Source organism: Sus scrofa, chromosome 4, assembly GCF_000003025.6.
Source record: "Sus scrofa isolate TJ Tabasco breed Duroc chromosome 4, Sscrofa11.1, whole genome shotgun sequence".
In the NCBI taxonomy this organism is placed as follows: domain Eukaryota; kingdom Metazoa; phylum Chordata; class Mammalia; order Artiodactyla; family Suidae; genus Sus; species Sus scrofa.
In genome coordinates this window covers 82,834,275-82,854,332 of record NC_010446.5, presented here as the reverse complement: position 1 = coordinate 82,854,332, position 20,058 = coordinate 82,834,275, and the positions used below count along the sequence as shown (strand labels likewise).

At 44.2% G+C, this 20,058-nt stretch overlaps 1 protein-coding gene across 2 annotated transcripts in view; it reads right to left on the bottom strand.

Moving 5' to 3' along the window:
- GPR161 (G protein-coupled receptor 161) overlaps window positions 1-9,389 on the bottom strand; it is a 64,386-nt gene extending 54,997 nt beyond the window's left edge. For both annotated transcript variants that reach the window (XM_021089471.1, XM_021089473.1), the window contains exon 1: window positions 9,170-9,389. The gene's annotated coding sequence lies outside the window, so the exon portion shown is untranslated. The remainder of the gene's footprint in view (window positions 1-9,169) is intronic.

Genomic DNA, 20,058 nt, shown 5'->3' with positions numbered 1-20,058 from the left:
AGGAAGCTGCTATAGCCCAGGTGGGAGACAAAGGCTTGGACCAGGGTTCTGGTAATAGAAGTGGTGAGCAGTGATCAGATTCATTAATCTCCAACATCTGAGAGCTAAAGGAGGCCTTAAAAGTCACTCATTCTCATCATATTATTTTACAGATGATGAAATGAGGCCTGAAGAGATGCAGTGAGTTATCAGAGTCCCATATCAAGTTATTTACAAACCCAAGTTTCCTGACTGCCATCACTACACCTCTGCCCTTACCTGGCCATTCCCAGGCCTGGGTGAGGAATGCAGCAGACAGGCAGGAATATATAACCCTCTAGAAGGTAGGCCCAGTCAAGTCTAAAAAAAAAAAACTACATTTGCTGAGAGCAAAGTCACCAATGACTTCCTAGCCAAATCCAATGAGCCCTTCCTTGGGGTCTGCCCAGCATCTGGCACCTTTGACAATTTTTCACTTTTTCCTGAGACTTCCTCTTCTCTCGGCTCCCCTGATCTAGCTCTCTACCACCTCTCCCTCCTCTTCCCTACCGGTCTTATATCTACCTGTAATATGCTGCCCTGTAAGTGTAACTATTTCCCAAGATGTGGTCTGGGGCACTACTTCTTCCTCTCTCACCTACAGAAGGTATTAAATGTTTACCCCCCTTACATCTCTTCCCCTTGCTCTGTAGTTGCCCCTGAGTTTCCTCCAAAGAGTCAGCCTTTTTATCCTCTGAGTTCATGTGCCTTCATGGATGTGACATGCCACTGATGCCTTGCCAACAGCATATCCCAACCCCCTCTGACCCAATCAGTTTATAACACATAACAGGATTGTTTCTTTCTTTCCCTTTTTTTTTTTTTTTTTTTTTTTGCCTTTTGTCTTTTTAGGGCCGCACCTGTGGCATATAGAGGTTCCCAGGCTAGGGGTCTAATCGGAGTTGTTGCCACCGGCCTACCCCAGGGCCACAGCAATGCCAGGTCTGAGCCGCATCTGCGACCTACACCACAGCTCATGGCAACGCCAGATCCTTAACCCACTGAGCAAGGCCAGGGATCAAACCTGCAACCTCATGGTTCCTAGTAGGACTGCTTCTGCTGTGCCATGATGGGAACTCCAACACATAACAGGATTGTTTCTGGGATCTCTGAGAGAAAGACAGCTCCTCTCTCCATTGGATTTGAACCTGCAGCTTCCCCTAGCCATCACAAGGGGAGAGCATGAGGCAAGGGGAGTTAAGAAAACAAGTCCCGGAGTTCCCGTCATGGTGCAGTGGTTAACGAATCCGACTAGGAACCATGAGGTTGCGGGTTCGGTCCCTGCCCTTGCTCAGTGGGTTAACGATCCGGTGTTGCCGTGAGCTGTGGTGTAGGTCACAGACATGGCTCGGATCCTGCGTTGCTGTGGCTCTGGCGTAGGCTGGCAGCTACAGCTCCGATTAGACCCCTAGCCTGGGAACCTCCATATGCCTCGGGCACGGCCCAAGAAATGGCAAAAAGACAAAAAAAAAAAAAGAAAGAAAGAAAACAAGTCCCCATAGGCCAAATATTCTTTTGACATAAACCAGAGCAGTATCTTCTCAGATATACCTCCTAGAATAAAGAAAATAAAAACAAAAATAAACAAATGAGACCTAAACTTACAAGTTTTTGCACAGAATAGATAACCATAAACAAAACGAAAAGATAAGCCACAAAATGGGGGGAAATATTTGCAAATGAAGCAACCAACAAGGGATTAATCTTCAAAATACACAAACAACTCATACAACTCAATATCAAAAAACAAACAACCCCATGAAAAAAATGGACAGATCTAAAGAAGACATATTGGTAGCCAAAAAACAAATAAAAAGATGCTCCATGTATCTAATTAGAGAGATGCAAATCAAAACTTCTATGAGCTACCACCCTGCACCAGCCAGAATGGTCATCATCATCAAGCCTACAAACAATAAATGCTGGAATGGGTGCAGAGAAATGGGAACCCTCTTACACTGCTGATGGGAATGGAAATTGGTACAGCCACTATGGAAAACAGTATGGAGGTTCCTCAAAAAACTAAAAATAGAACTACTATATGATCTAGCAATCCTACTCTTGGGCATCTACTGGAAGAAAACTCTCATCCAAAAAGATACATGCTCCTGTGTTCACTGCAGCACTATTTACAATATCCAAGTCATGGGAACAACCTAAATGTTCGACAGAGGAATGGTAAAGATGTGGTGAATATATACAGTGGAATATTACTCAGCCATGAAAATGAATGAAATAATGCCATTTGCAGCAACATGGATGGACATCCTAAATGAAGTCAGACAGTGAAAGAATATCATATGATATCACTTATATGTGGAATCTTAAAAAAGGATACCACTGAACTTATTTGCAGAATAGAAACAGACTCAGACTTTGAAAACAAACCTGTGGTTACCAAAGGGGATGAGTGCTGGGTGGGGAGGGATGGACTGGGATTGGCATATCCACACTAAGGTATATGCAGTGATTGACCCTTTGGGACATGCTGTACAGTTCAGGGAACTCTAGCCAATATTGTGATAAACCACGTGAGAAAAGAATTTGAAAGAGAATGAGTATGTGTACATGTATAACTGAATTACTTTGTTGTATAGCAAAAAATATAACATTGTAAATCAACTAATTTCAATAAAACTTTTTAAAAAATATTTATTAAAAAAAGTCCTGATGAATCATTTGAACTCTGAACCCATGCCGAAGCCAAATACACTCTTGAGCTTTTTAGTGACATGAACCAATAACTTTCCTTTTTGCCTAGGCCAAATTGGACTGGACTTTTACCATCTGCAAAAGAAAGAGTACTACACGATACCTCGTCTCTCTCTGTATGCACCCTCTCTCTATACTCATCTGAACAATGATGACTCTGAAATTTCCATCTATAGCCTAGACTTCTCTTGGGGGCCCTGGATTCATATACACCCACCTAGTAGATGTTTTCTCCCATATGCCACACCCAGGCACCTTGGATATAACATGTGCAAAATGGAATTCATCATCTCTGCTTCTACCATCTCAATATGCTATTCTTTGTGTTTTTCTCTACCCTGGGGGGGGGGGGGAATCACCACCCACCCTAATCACTCAAGACAGAAACCTAGGACATCCTAGACCACTCTTGTCAGATAATCTTGATGGGTCTAAGACTCTGAATGACACTTCTGAGTGTGAACTTGGGTAGATTAAGGAATTTATCTGAGCTGTGGATTTCCACACTGAATTGAAAGGATTCAATGAGACAATGTGTGTAAAGCCATAAACACTGGTTGGTTCCATTCCCTAATCATAGACATCTAGAGCACCACTAACTTCATCCTCACTGCCATTACCCTGGCTCAGAGCCTCACCATCTTTCCCCTGGATGATGATCAGATGTTTCTATCTCATCTTCTTGGTTTGTTTTTTTTTTTTTTTTTTTTGTCTTTTTGCCTTTTCTAGGGCTGCTCCTGTGGCATATGGAAGCTCCCAGGCTAGGGATCTAATCGGAGCTACAGCTGCCGGCCTATACCAGAGCCACAGCAACGCCAGATCCTTAACCCGCTGAGCAAGGCCAGGGATCAAACCCACAACCTCATGGTTCCTAGTTATATTCGTTAACCACTGCACCACGACGGGAACTCCATCTTCTTGTCTTTGACCTCACCCCACTCCAATTTGTCCTCTTCACTGCTGCCAGAATGACCGTTCCCTAGACAAACCTGGTTATGCCATGCCATTCCTTGGCACCTGCAGTATCTATTCATTTGCAGGACACTCCACTTCAGCTATGCTGAATAAATAACAGTTCTCCAAGTACGCACTGCTGCTCTCCAATTCCATGACTCTGCACATGACAATGATTCCACTGTCCAGAATGCCCTCTCTCTTCTCCCACCTGGAGAAGAGCACATCCTTAAGACTTGGTGAACACAATCACCATAAAAGTGATAGAAAACTGGGGACTTCCCATCCTGGCTCAGTGGTTAATGAATCTGACTAGGAACTATGAGGTTGTAGGTTCGATCCCTGGCCTTGCTCAGTGGGTTAAGGATCCAGTGCTGCCGTGAGCTGTGCCGTGACTTACATTGCAGAGGCAGCTCGGATCCTGAGTTGCTGTGGCTGTGGCGTAAGCTGGCAGCTACAGCTCCAATTAGACCCCTAGCTTGGGAACCTCTATATGCCATGGGTGTGGCCCTAAAAAAAGATATAAATACCAAAAAAAAAAAAATAAGTGATAGAAAACTGGCATGTTACATTGGCTAAAGAGGCTCATGGGCAAATCCAAACCTTAAACTCCTCAAGGTCAGAGAGGGTTACCGAAGACAACTAAAAGAAAAGACATAGTAATTTAAAATATTTTTAGATGAAAACAAGCAAGGAAAGAATAGAGAGGAAGGAGAAAATTTAGAAAAATTTAATCTTGAGATAGGAGAGGACTTCCTAAATAAGACAGAAAATTTCAAGCTATAGAGAAAAGTTTTTTACAGATTTAACCATATAAATATTAAACACTTCTGCACAAAGGTACAATAAGCAAAGCTGGGGTAATACATAAAAGGCAATATATTTTATTAACAAGAAAAGGATTAAAATGCAGAATTCAGAAAGTGTCTCACAAATTGATGGAATCACAAACAATTCAATGGAAAAACTGTTAAAAGATTGATGGGCAATTTGAGGGAATAAAAATTAAGATGTTTTTTGGTTGTTTTGGCTGCTCCCGTGGCATGCAGAAGTTCCCAGGCCAGGGATCTAACCTATGCCACAGCAGCAACCTTAGCCACTGCAGTGACAATGCCAGATCCTTAATCTGCTACGCCACAAGGGAACTCCTCAACTGAGCTTTGTTTTTTTGCTTTTTAGGGCTGCACCTATGGCATATGGAAGTTCCCAGGCTAGGGGTCAAATCAGAGCTGCAGATGTCAGCGCAAACCAAGCCACAGCCACTCGAGATCCAAGCCACATCTGTGACCTACACCACAGCTCACGACAACACCGGAACCTTAACGCACTGAGTGAGGCCAGGGATCAACCTGCATCCTCATGGATACTAGTCAGGTTTATTATGTGCTGAGCCACCAAGGGATCTCCTTTGTTTGTTTCTTTAAGGGTAGATTTGGAAGAATTTATCAACATTTAAATTGCACTTAACTTTGATATGGAATGGTCTCCAAGATTTTTTAAATTTCATAAGCAGAAAGGGTATTTAGTATGCTACCAGACTCATTTTTTAGACAGAGAAAACAGAACATACATTTTATTTGCCTATAGATCACGGACTATCTCTACAATAGACAAGAACTGGCAAAATTAGTTGTTCCTATAAAGGGAAACAGAGGGCAAGGGTAGGAGGGAGGTGTTACTTTTTACAGCCTTACGTATACTACCTACATCTAAGTACAGTACCCCAGATATGACCTATCCTCAAACAAGCAAACTTAATAAATAAATACTTTATTAATAAATAAATCAGGAGTTCCCATCGTGGCGCAGCGGAAACGAATTGGACTAGAAACATGAGGTTTCAGGTTCCACCCCTGGCCTTGCTCAGTGGGTTAAGAATCTGGCATTGCCATGAGTGATGGTGAAGGTCTCAGACACGGCTCGGATCTGGTGACACTATGGCTGTGGTGTAGGCCAGCAGGTGTAGCTCCGACTGGACCCCTAGCCCGGGAATCTCCATGTGCTGAGAGTGCGGTCCTAAAATGCAAAAAATGAAAAATATAAATTAATAAAATCGATCTCTTTTTCTGCACAATCTCCAGATCCCAATAAACAGAAATTCTGCTTCAATAAATGTGTAAGATATATATTACCTTCAACCTACCAACTCCATATCTAAGAGTAATTTTTATCCAAAAATACGAGTGCCAGAGACTTATGTAAAAGGATGTTTGTTACAGCATTATTTATAACATATTAAGTTGGCAACAATATAAAAGTCCCTCAATAGAAGAATGTTTAAATGTATTATGGTGAATATAGACTATGAAATACTATATAGCCATTTAAAAGAATGAGATATCACTATTATTGATGTTAGAAGACATCCAAATCTTTTTTTTGGGGGGGGGCCACACCCTTGGCATGGGGAAGTTCCAAGACCAGGGATCAAACATGCACCACAGCAGCAACATGAGTTACAGCAGTGAAAATGCCAAGTCTTTAACCCAGCTGTGCCAGCTGGGAACTCTGCAAGTCTTATTGTTAAGTCAAAAAAGTCATACCATATAATTATATATGATCCCAATGTATTTTTTTTACATACATATGGCATATGGAAGTTCCTGAGCACATGAAGCTCCTGCAGCATTTGGAAGTTCCTGGGCCAGGGGTCTAAACCGAGCTGCGGCTGAGACCTATGCCACAAGCCATGGCAACAGCAGATCTGAGCTGCATCTGTGCCCTACGCTGCAGCTTGGGGCAATGCCAGATCCAGATCCTTAACCCACTGAGCCAGGTCATGGATCGAATCCACATTACACAGAGACAATGTGAGGTCCTTAACCTGCTAAGCCACAGCAGGACTCCCTAATGTATTGCTGCACTGAAAAAGACCTGGAAAATAATATCTGTACAGTAGTTACCTCTCAGATGGAGAGAGGAGTGGAGGAACTTAAATTTATTTTCCTATATATATTTTATATTTTAAAAATCTTTTGTAATAACTCATACTTCTAAAAAATTACTATATTCCATTGTTTTATCTCTAGCCACATTGAAAATGTGGAATGTTCCCAAAGCTTCCTTGGGAATGCTCCCAGCATTCCCTCAACATATCTTCCATCAATGCCATCCTCCACCCAGCTGAGCATATAAATCGGCCAAGGAAACAGATCAAAACTAGCTGTAAGCACTCTCTTGGGGTAGGACTAGAATCACAGATGAGATTACTACTGGCTGAATGAATGAAGTATTGAGTCATAAAGTCAATCCTTCCTCCAAACTCCAGGTAGCACTGATAGGTATCTCCAATTCTGTGGATGTTTTTGGATCTCAAAGAAAAACAGCCAGAAAACACCACTTCTCCCCTCTAGTCATGCTTTATTGCACCTTGGAACAACAGCAAGTACTTCCTAAGGTTGCAAGCTGGCAGTCTGCAGATCATAACCAGCCTGCACACATAATTTGGTTGTCCTGTACATTTTGCAAAATGTTTTGAATTAGTTGCCAACTTTAAAAACATGGAGCTTTCTTCCACAAAAATTTGCAGCTTCCCCCTCCCCCTACCCAATTCAGATCAAGCAATGTGCTAGAACCTTGTCCACCAAGGCATGCTCTACACACAGCCCCCACACAACTCTCTTGCTTGCTCTCCTCCAGCACCCAGGCAGGCTTCCTGACTGGCCCTGGCAGCAAAGTTTATATTACAGAACTGTATGTACCTCCTTTGCCTGACATTCTAGATTCAGCTTAGCCCATTCTGCCTTCCATTGAACCCAACCAACCAACCCCGCCCTTCTGATCACATGGTCCAGCCTCATCTCTCAAACTCACTGCACAGGGCTGCAACACAAAGAGGATGATTTGACTACCTGCAGCATGAATTTCAATTCTAAATGCAAGGCAGGCCTTTTTGGGAAGAATCCCTATTCTTCCTGTCATGGTGATGGAGCTGTAGTGCAAGACAAAGTCCTGAGTTCAAGGACCCACCTGTGTGATGGAGCCCTGAATGAAAAGCATTAAGTCAAAAAACCTGAGTTCAATCTTGGCTCCCTGCTTGCTGAGCAGAGTACTTTTCCCCTTTTGAGTCTCAGCTGCCTCACCTGTAAAACTGGCTTATAAATACTTCACAGGGCTGTTATATGAATGAAATTTAAAAGTGTATATAAAAGTGTTTGGAAGCGTTTTAGAAGTATGAGTGTGAAATTGAGACAGGAAAAAAAGGGGTGCTGTGGAAGAAGTGACCAAAATGGATGACTGAAGCTCAGTTAAAGAGAGTTGGATGAAAAGTCCCTATCCCTGCGATCTGAGGTCCCTCTCATTTCCTTGCTTTCCTCTGGGGGCCTGGAAAATGCCTTTCCTCACCTGTCTTCCTGGCTGCAGTAAGAAGGATTATAAGGGAAAGCCACCTACTACTTCCCAATGTAGTAACTCTCCAAAGCTCATTTCCAGGTCCAGGTCACAGGAGGAGAAGAGGTGAGGCTGAATCCGTGCTGGCTGGATGGGGAGAGGGCACAATGACGCCCACCTCACCCCCACGCCCCGCTGGCTGATTTAGGCTAATGATTTCGGTGTTATCATTATCCCCATCAAGGAACTGAAACCGTTTCCCTCCAAAACCATACCACCTTCACAAGGAGGAGCAAATGACCTGCTCTTGAAAGCACTTCACAAAACGAATTAAAGACACATTAACGGACAAAAATAGTCTCAAAGATGTGCGATAAAGTGATGCCAACGCACCGCTGTGTGGTTACTAGAGAGCAGATCCTTTTGATGCACCCCAGAGCATCCGAGAATCCAACAGACATTCTTACCCTACATATCTTTATCAAAAGGTTGCACGGGGGTTAAGCTCTGGCGCAGAAAGCAGACCAAGTCCCCCCAAAGCTAACCGAGTCTCCCTCTCGCAGATATGAGGAGAATCGCCCATCTGGCGGCGGCTAGCTGGGCCGGGCGACTTCTGGGTGCATCCTCCGCCCAGCTCCAGTAGCACCGCCCTGAGCCCCGACTGGGAGGATGTAACTCACCTGGTCCTCACGGATTGCAGCTGAGGGTCGAGGCCGCTTAGCCCCACACATCTGTCCCGGAGCAGGGCGTAAAGCTCCATGGACCGAGGGGGCACGACCCCCATCAGCTGGGTTCTGGGGAAGCGCCAATGTTCTCCCTTCCTGGGGGTCTCGAAAGGGGGCTTCAGGCGGCGCCGGAGAAACCAGGCAGGCTAGAGGCAAGGGCCTCTCAGAAGCCCCTCGATGTAGAGGAGGGGCGCGCCCCCAAGATCTTCCCACAAAGAGCCAGGGCTCCCCGAAGCAAAACGGACTGAGGCGGGGGGGACATCCCCCTTACCTCCAAGGGGGCGCGGAGGGAAGAAAAGCGCTGTGGGGGCAGGGAGGCCTGGGGGAAGGGGGCGCGGAGACCCCGCTCGGCCTGCACCCCCGTGCCCTCCAGCCCGACACAATGAACTCACCCCCACTCCATCCCCGCCCGTGCCCCAGCCGGTACTCACCGAGGAGCCGCCGCCGCAGCAGCAGTTCAGGGTCCGGCCGGGCCGCCTCCCCGCCTCGGCCGCTGCTTCCTTCCTCCCGGCCGCGCTCGGGGACCGGAGGTTTCGGGTTTCAGCCCGCGGAGCCCCGCTTCGCTCCTCCCGCCGCCCCGCCACCAGCACGAGGACCCGGCCCGGCGCAGGCCAAGTAACTTTGCGGCGCTCGCGCCCCTCCTCCGCCGGCGCCGCCCGCCCCTCCTCCGCCGCCCCGGCGCAGCCCCTACGCCCGCGGGCCTCCCCAATCCCCCGCTCGGCCCCGCCCGAGCCCCGCGCGCAGCTGCCCCTCCCCTCCCGGGCGCCGCCGCTTCCCATCCCTCACGCCCCTTCCTTGGCGTCTGCCCTCCCTCCCGGCCACTTTGCCATTTCTTCCCACGATTGGCCTCAGCTCCTGCTCTTTGTCTCGCCCCTACCCTTTCGGCTCGCACCACTTTTCTCCCGTAAACCTTTCTGGTCCTTCCTCGGGCCTTCCCCGATCCCGTTGCTCGTCTCAGTTCCAGCCGTTGGGACATCCCCTTTTCCATTTCTCTATCACACTTTCGGATTCTTCCTGTAGGGTCCGCACAGTCCCATTCTCCTGCTCCTATCTCGCCGTGGACTCCTCCTGGCATCGCCTTTCCTGCTCCCCTTTCATTCATCCAGGCACTGTCCTGTGCCCTGGCAATATCACAGTGAATCGACCTCGAAGCCAGCCTTTGCGGACCCCAGAGCCCTTGCGAGTGGCAGGGTGGGTGTAAACAGATCTTTACAATGCTACTCTCCCCTCGCTCTGAACCTAAAGGCCGGGGAGCAATAATCACAATACACAGATCAGGGTGCGGCCAGATCAGAGAACAGAACAATTCCTTCTCATATTGCTTTTTTTCCACGTCCCTTCTCCCCACGTTATGTGCCATCCCTAGCCTCTTGTATTTTCTGTGTAGCAATCTTAAGAAAGGGACAAAAAAGTTGAACCGAACGGTAAAACTGCCTTAGGAAGGGAGGGAAGAAAAGGAAGGGAGAGAAACAGGGCAGCAAAAGAATCAGTTTAAGACGTTATCAGAGTTTAGGTTGTAGCTCATTGGGCTACGAAGATGCGGGTTCAATCCCTGACCTCTTTCAGTGAACACCCCCCAACCCTTGCCCCAAGATGCAGGTAGGTGTAGATGTGGCTGGCATCTGGTGTTACCCATGGCTGTGGCTAGGCCTCAGTTGCAGCTCCCATTCGACCCATAACCAGGGAACTTCCATATGGTGCAGATGGGTGCTGGAAGGAGAAAAGAAAAAAAAAAGTTATAAAGCCTAGTTTACCGAACTCCAGCAAAAAGTGACGGCCTTCCCAGGATTCAAATTCCTCTAAAATCCATCTGCTTTAATAAATGCATTAGTTAGTCCCTTGTCTACAGACTGGCACTGGGGGAGTTGCTTTCTTCTTCTTATTAGGCCATTAAGGTACCATTTAGAAGGATAATTTACTAGAGCACCTGATGTAAAACCCAGCTTGTCTTCAGGGACAAATGGGATAATGAGGACACAAAAAGTAAATGGGGTGGCTTAATATTCCTATGAGACAGATGCTTTATTTGGTCAAAAACTGGAAGCTGAAACTCCTCTCAGAGTCTAGGTCACCAATAAGCCAGATGCCTGAAGGTGCTTCAAGCAGTCTGTTCTCAAGAGTATTTTAGACTTTCATTCTGAAATTCCTGTTTATTTATTTTTTATTTGCATCGACTCAGACACTGGCTTAGCTTTGTGACCCAGGGGGAGTTATTTAACCTCTCTGAATCTCAGCTTATTCATATATAAATTAGGCATACTCATACCTTCCTATCTGTGGAGTTAAAGAGATGAAATGAGATAACATAAGTAAATTGCCTAATGCTGTAGAACCTGAGAGCTAAACCCTTTTAAAAGCTGGTATTCAAGAAAGGTCTAGTAATATATGCCATAGACTGGCATAGAGAGAATGGAGATCAAAAGCGGTTATGGCTCTTTCAGCTCCATATCCACCCCTGATGCAAAAGCTGTCCTTTCCAGACTTCCTCTATTTCACTTTGAACTCTTCAACTGAAAATATTTTTTTTTCTCCTGCTGCTCATTATCAGATATATTATTTATCACAAAGGTTTTTCTTCCCATAGCTCAGAGCTCAGAACCTACTGTGCATTCAAGGATAGAAACTGCTGCCAACAAATGCATTTTTCCAATTGCTTTCTTGAGATTTTTTTTTTCTTCTGAAGCTAATATTGAGCTGTGATCAGTATTCAAACACAGAGAAAACGTAGCAGAAATATGTATTAGTTCACTATATATCGCCATACAGATACAGTTGTGTGAAAAACATGACATTGATTTTGGGTAAGGATTAATTTTTCTTCAAAAAATAAGAGAAAGACATATAATAATTTTCTTCTCCCAAATCAGTTTCATAAGCTCTTCCTTTTGCCACCCCCCAAGACTTCTGAACTAAAATGAGAGGCCTCATACAAGTGAATTCTAAATGCTGATTGAAGAATCTGCATATGATAAGACATTGTTTATATAAAATATCTTTTCAATACAGCAATTCACATAAAACTAAACCAAACCAAAGCAAAACTGGGAAGTATGTTGGCATGTTCCACATGGAATATCATTCTGCCGCTCTTCACACACTGAATCCTTCTTACCCCTGACATCTCAGTTTAAATTGGCACCACCTCAGAGGAGTCTTCCTTGACCTATCTAAACCTCTGGTCTCTCTCAGAGCCCTAATATAAAATTTATCCCAACTTATATATATATGTATTTTTTTCCTGTCTGTCTATGGTATACCTCCACTTGTAGACACAAATTCCATGAGAACAGGAACCCTGGTTTATGCACCACTAGAGGACCAGGGCCTAACCCAATAAAACATTTAAAATATATTAATGAAAAAATAAAAATAATTTAAGTATGTCTTCAGAGGCTTCTGGTTCTCAGAACTCTGCTTTTTTTTTTTTTTTTTTTTTTTGTCTTTTTAGGGCCTCACCCACAGCATATGGAGGTTCCCAGGCTAGGGGTCAAATCAGAGCTATAGCTGTCAGCCTACACCATGGCATAGCAACAGGGTATCCGAGCTGTGTCTACGACCTACACCACAGCTCATGGCAACACTGGATCCTTAACTCTCTGAGTGAGGCCAGGGATTGAACCTGCATCCTCATGGATACTAGTCAGATTCATTTCCACTGAGCCACAATGGGAATTCCCAAACTTTGGGATTTATAAGTATCCCTTGGAGATTTCTTAGATAAAACACCAAAAGCACAAGCAATTAAAGAGAAGTTGGATATGCTAGATTTCATCAAAAGTTAAAACTTTAAGGAGTCCTCTTTTGATGCAGTGGGTTAAGAATCTGGTGTTGTCACTGCAGTGGCTTTGGTTGCTGTTTCAGTGAGGGTTCCATCCCTGGCTGGGAACTTCCTCATGCCTCAGGCTAGGCAAAAAAAAAAAAAAAAAAAAAGAAAGAAAGAAAGAAAAGAGAAAGAGAAAACAAAAGAAGGAGTTCCCTAGTGGTCTAGTGGTTAGGATTTGGTGTTTTCACCACTTTGGCCTGGGTTCAATTCCTGGTCTGGGTACTGAGAGCCCACATCAAGGCACTGCACACTGAGGAAAAAAAAAAAAAGATTTCCCATTGTGACTCAGTGGGTTAAGAACCAGACTAGTATCCATGAGGACATGGGTTTGATCCCTGGCCTTGCTCAGTGGGTTAAGGATCTGGCATTACCACAAGCTGCAGTGTAGGTCACAGATGTGGCTCAGATCTGGTGTTGGTGTGGCTGTGGCATAAGCCAGCAGCTACAGCTCCAATTTGACCCCTAGCTTGGAAATTTTCATATGCTGCAGGTGTAGCCCTAAAAAAAGAAAAAAAGAAAAAAGACAACTCACAGGATGGGATAAATTATTTGCAAATCGTATATCTGATAAAGGACATGTATCCACACTATAATAAAGAACTTTTACAACTCAATAATGAAAAGGTTGACAGCCCATTTTTAAAATAGGCAAAGGATCTGAACATACCTATCTCTGAAGAAGGTGTGCAAATGGCCAATAAGCACATGAAAAGCAGCTGGATGTCATTAGTCAGAACAACAAGCTTCCAGAGTTCTCTTGTGGCTCAGTGGGTGAAGCATCCGGCATTGTTACAGCAGAGACTTGGGTTGATGCTGTGACTGGGGTTCAATCCCTGGCTCTAGAACTTGCTATGGATATGGCCAAAACAAAACAAAAAAAGAAAAAACAGTAAGTTTCCACCTTACACCCACAGGATGGTTGTAATGAAAAAGATAACAAACATTATGGAAGAGGCGGAGAAATAAGAACGCTTGTACATGCTGGTGGGAATGTCAAATGATGCAACCATTTTAGAAACCAGTTTGGCAGCTCCTCAAAATATGAAACATAAAGGTACCATATGACCCAGGAATTTCACTTCTAGGTAGAGAGAAATAAAAATATACATCATACAAAAATATGTATATAAATGTTCATAGCAGCATTATTCATAATAGCCCCAAAGTGGAAATTACCCAAATATCTGACCATGGGTGAATGGATAGACAAAACGTGGCCTAACCATACGATGGATGTTTTATTCAGCCATAAAAATGAATGAAATGCTGACACAAGCTACAACATGGATGACCTTGGAAACATTATTTATGCAAGTGAAAGAAGCCAGACCCAAAAGGTCACATATTGCATAATTCCATTTCTATTAAATATTTGGAATAATAAATCTAAAGAGACAGAAAGACAATTAGTAATTGCCAAGAGCTGGGGATGGAGTGGTATGGAAGTGACTGCTAATGGGGTAAAGGGTCTTTTTTGGAGGTGATTAAAATGTTCTAAAATTGGATTATGGTGTTAGTTGCACCACTATGAATATATTAAAAAGCAATGAATTATACATTTTAAATGGATGAACTTTGTGGTATGTAAATTGTGTCTCAATAAAGCTCTTTGAAAAAAAAGAATCCCTGGGGGTAGTTTGTGAAGCTACTGAGTTTCAGGCTACATTCCCAGAGATACTGACTCTTCAGGAGTTGTGGGTACCTAGTTGCTGTTCAGCATCCATTCCCTTTCCTGCTGGCAGGTTACCCTCAGATTTCCTTCAAGAAATCGTTGCTCCCCCTGGGGGTCAGCCACGGGATTTACATAGGATTGACCTCTCCCACTGCCACAGTCAGAGTGGACTCTGATTGTCAGCACTTCCCACACTTCTCAACCACGTGATTGGTTCAGGGATGGGGACTAGTCAGAATGAAGCCTCAAGGACATTTTGCTGAGAATATTGGGTGGACCCAGAACTTAGGAAACAGAGTACAGAAAGGTATGTGTTGGGAGGTGAGAAATAGGAGAATTTAGGTCCTGGCTAAATGATTGGATCCTGGATGAAGCTTTCCTTGAAGTTGATGTACCCCTGGACCCATCAGTTACAGGACCCAATAAATATATATTTTTTATGGAAGTTTCCCAGGCCAGGGATAGAATCCGAGCTGCAGCTGAAACCTATGCTACAGCTGTGGCAATGCCGGATCCTTTAACCCACTGCTCAGGCTGGGGATTGAACCCGTGTCTCCACAGTGACCCGAGCCACTGCAGTCAAACTCTCAACCCACTGCACCACAGTGGGAACTGCCAATAAATACTCTTTTATTAAACTTATGTGTGTTTATTTCTCTGCTACTTAGAACAGAAAGCATCTCCTTCAGTGGTTCTCAAAATGACACTTTGAGAAATCTGTGGGAACATTTGGGGGTAGTCACAATGATTAGAGGGCACTCCTGGCATTTAGAGGGTGGGGGCCAAGGATACTAGACGTCTTGCTGTACATGATACAATCCAAAGCAAAAAAAAAATTCCTCTTACTTACGACTTTTGAAAGACCCACGCACCCAAAAAACCTGTCACTTTCTGAATCTAGATTCAAACTGTTTTAATCTGAGCACAAAGATGTTGTTTGTTTTGTTTTACGTGGTTCTGCTATGCACCAGATTGTTTATGAATGCCATTATTGTGTAAATTCAGGGAAGCATGTACTTCGATTTGCTCAAACCTCACTGAGATTTATTCATGAGTTTGGAAAATCACTGCCACTTATGATGTTGGATTTACCAATACAGGTTAGGTGACCAGGTCTGCATTTTTATGTCATATTCATGGTGATCCTATCTATAACTGCAAGTGTCTGACCTCTTCACAATGTCATCTATTAGGGTTAACATATTGAGATATGCATAATTTTTTTTTTTGTCTTTTTAGGGCCATACTTGAGGCATATGGAAGTTCCCAGGTTAGGGGTCTAATATGGAGCTGTAGCTGCTGGCCCATGCCACAGCCACAGCAGTGCCAGATCCAAGCCATGTCTATGACCAGCACCACAGCTCATGGCAACTCAGTGATCCTTAACTCACTGAATGTGGCCAGGGATCAAACCCTTGTCCTCATGGATACTAGTCAGGATCATTACCACTGAGCCACAATGGGAACTCCAAAACAAGCATAATTTTGTTGCTTGTTCATTCCTGCATTCAAGAGCATTTTCTTCTCTCTCTCTCTCCCCCCCCTCCCCCTCTCTCTCTCTCTCTCTCTCTCTTTGGCTTTTCAGGGTTGCACCTGTGGCATATGGAGATTCCCAGGCTAGGGATTGAATTGGAGCTATAGCTGCTGGTCTACACCACAGCCACAGCAAGGAGGGATCTGAACCCTGTCTGTGACCTGCACCACAGCTCATGGCAATGCCGGATCCTTAACACACTGAGGGAGGCCAGGGGTTGAATCTGCCTCCTCATGGATGCTAGTCAGATTCATTTCCTCTGATCCACAAAGGGAACTCCCAACAATGTTTTCTGAGTAGCCATGATATATCAGCTCCTGGCACTAAAGTTACAAGTAAACAAGGAAGACAAAAATCCCTGCCCTCATGGAGCTTATGCTTGGGTGGAGAAGCCTCAATAAAAATATATTCCATTTTAGGTAGTGATAAATGATAAGAAAAAAATAAAGCTGAGGAGGGAAAATGAAGTGACAGGAGTAGAGCTGGATCTTGAATAGTGTAATCAGAGAGAGCTTCACTGAGAAGGTGTCTTTTGAGAAGAGACTTGAAGGAAGTGAGTCAGCCAAGAAGACATCTGAGAAAGAGAGTCTGGGGCATGGAGAAGAGCTAGTGCAAAGGCCCTGAGGAGAAAGCATATTTAGGTTGTTAAAGGGACAGTGAGACGAGTGTGGCTTGAGAAGCATGAGTAAGAGGTAGAGAAATTGCATCTGAGTTCAGAGAGGAAACAGGATGGTGCAGGGTCTTACAGATCCTTTGGCTTTTCTCTGGGTGAGGAAAGTTATGGATAAAAGTGAGATATAGGAATTCCTATTGTGGCTCAGGGGTTACGAACCCGACTAGTTACATGCTCATGGATACTAGTGGTTTTGTTACTGCTGAGCCACAACAGGGAACTCCTCAGTTCTTTTGTCTTTTGCGACACACGTGAGCAGTTTAGTGCCTTCACACTGTGCATACTTCCAGAAAATGTTGGAGGAGCCTTAGGAAAGAAGACATGGACACAGCGTGTCTGATAAAATAGCTCTAGCAAACTGAAAACCAGGAAAGGAAAAGGGAGCAAATATTCCCACAAACTGATTTCATGGGGTTGGGTTTTACTCTGGGTCACATCTGCCTGTGAGTGAAGCCATCCAGGGTTCTGTGGGTTGCAGACCTCACTTGCAACAGTCTCAGCTTGAAACATCTGCCCTGTTTGCGTGTGTGTGGAGGATAGCAATAGAGAAGGAAGAAGAATTAGGAGATATGGGCATTTAAAAATTTCTGTAGACAATCTTTTGCTTTTAGGATGGAGGATTATCTGTGTAAAATTGTTAATTAAACCCAGACAACTTTTTTTTTTTTAGGGCTATTTATTTTTATTTATTTTATTTTATTTTTTAAACTTTTTTTTTTGGGGGGGGGCGCTCCCGCGGCATGTGGAGGTTCCCAGGCTAGGGGTCCATTTGGAGCTGTAGCTGCCGGCCTACGCCAGAGCCACAGCAACGCTGGATCCAAGCCGCAACTGCAACCTACACCACAGCTCACGGCAACGCCGGATCATTAACCCACTGAGCAAGGGCAGGGACCGAACCCGCAACCTCATGGTTCCTAGTCGGATTCGTTAACCACTGAGCTACGACGGGAACTCCCCAGACAACTTTTTTTGGTTTGTTTCGTTCTTGTGGCCATGCCCACAGCACATGGAAGTTTCAAGGCCAAGGATCCAACAGTGCCACAGCAGTGACAACACCAGATCCTTAACCCATTTTGCTCCCCCAGGAACACCCCAGGAAACTTTTTTTTTTTTTTTGGCTGCTCCCACAGCATATGGAAGTTCCTGGACCAAGGATGGAACCTGTGCCATGGCAATCATCTAAGCCACTGCAGTGACAATACCAGATCCTTAACCCACTGTGCCACAAGGGAACTCCCCCAGACAACTTTTTGAAAAATGCTTTCTGCCGAGTACACAGATATTCGTATCTGACAAATATGTGCTGGGTTCCTACTAAGTTCCAGTTTCCCTATTAGGCATTTTATTTGCATTATTTCATAGTCCCCATGATGACTGATGAGCTGCTAGTTAACAGAGATCTGTATTTCGAATTCAGAAGTGAGAACTTCAATTCTGTAATCAGTCCTTTCTCCCACCCCCACCAAAACAGTTTATGAAACTTCCCTCTGCCTCAGTGTCCACATTTGTAAACTGGGGACCGTGGTTCTACTTGACTCACTAGATCCTTATGAAGATTAAGTAACATAATGAATGAAAATTCCACATAAAGTAGGTGCTTAATAAATGCAGATGTGTGTGTATACTTATGTGTACCCACACATATACACTTACACATTCTGCAATGGACTGAATGTTTGTGTTCCCCTAAATTCATATGTTGGAGCCTAATCCCACATCTGATGATATCTGCAGGTAGGGCCTTTGTGAGGTGATTAGGTCATGAGGATGGAGCCCTCATGAATGGGATTAGCACACTTATAAGAAGAGACAAAGAGTTCCCATCATGGCCTAGGAGCCATGAGGTTGTGGGTTTGATCCCCAGCCTACTCAGTGGGTTAAGGATCCGGTGTTGCCATGAGCTGTGGTGTAGGCCAGCAGCTGTAGCTCTGATTAGACCCCTAGCCTGTGGCATATGAACCTCCATATGCCACAGGTGTAGCCCTAAAAAGACAAAAGGAAAAAAAAAAAAAAAAGAAGAGACAAGAAATCTTGCTTCTCTCTGCTCTCTACCTTGTGCAGATACAAAAAGATGGCCATCTGCAACCTGGGAAGCAGATCCTCACCAGATATAAGATCTACTGGTACCTTGATCTTGGACTTCTCAACTGCTCAGTGAATACAATATGAATTGTGTTCCACCCTCCTGCCTCTGCAGCCTCACTAGGCTTCAGTCAGACCTGTATATTCAGTGTCTATTTTTGGATGCAGTAAAACAGGGAAGCATGAGTGGAGTCACCCAAAGAGCTCTGACCCCCCAGTCACAACCTAGCTTAGTAAATGTAAAGAATGGCCTCTTGTTAGTATGTACATTATATAGCTTCAACATAAATGGTCCATCTCTAGCACTAGCTTTATTAGATGGTAGTATGAAAGTACTTTTCTTTTTTCTTTTCTTTTCTTTTCTTTTTTTTTTTGGTATTTTTAGGGCTACACCCATGGCATATTGAGTTCCCAGGCTAGGGGTCAAATTGGAGCTGTAGCTGCCAGCCTGCACCACAGCCACAGCAGCGCCAGATCCTTAACGCACTGAGCAAGGCCCAGGATTGAACTTGTGTTCTAACAGATGCTAATCAGATTTGTTTCCACTGAGCCACAATGGGAACTCCCAAAGTGCTTATTTTCTTAATTATCTATTCATTAGTAATATTATTTACAAATGGCTTTTTAAAAATAATTTATTTATAGATAAAAGTAAGTGGGACAGTCTCTTTCCCAAATAGTTCATATCTCAAATTAAAAACTGATGATGTTTGCTCCATCATTTAAAAAAATCTTAGCTATCTGTGCAGTACATATAAAAAACGATTAAAAATAATAAAATAGGTCTATCTGTGCTGATATGGAAATTTACCTGTGATACAGTCAATGAAAATGTTCTAGAAAATACTTAAGTAGTATTATCTCATTTTCATAAGCATATATGTATCTGTGTGCACATCTGCATGCACGTAAAAATCTAGAAGAATATATACCTGTTGACTTTAAAAATGAAACAGTGGGGGAGTTCCCTCTGTGGTACAGTGGGTTAAGAACTTGACTGCAGGAGTTCCCGTTGTGGCGCAGTGGTTAACGAATCCGACTAGGAACCATGAGGTTGCGGGTTCGGTCCCTGCCCTTGCTCAGTGGGTTAAAAGATCCGGCGTTGCTGTGAGCTGTGGTGTAGGTTGCAGACGCGGCTTGGATCCCGCGTTGCTGTGGCTCTGGCGTAGGCCGGTGGCTACAGCTCCGATTCAACCCCTAGCCTGGGAACCTCCATATGCCGCGGGAGCAGCCCAAGAAATAGCAACAACAACAGCAACAACAACAACAACAAAAAGACAAAAAGACAAAAAAAAAAAAAAAAAAAAGAACTTGACTGCAATGCTCTGGTTGCTGCAGAGAAAGTGAGTTTAATCCTTGGCCAAGTGCAGTGGATTAAAGGATCCTGTGTTGCCACAGTTACAGCATAGATTGCACCTGTGGCTCAGATTCAACCCCTGGCCCAGGAACTTCCATATGCTGTAGGTGCTGCCCTAAACAAACGAGCAAAACAACCAACAAACCAATGAGTTATTTTACCAGCAAAAACGAGTTTAT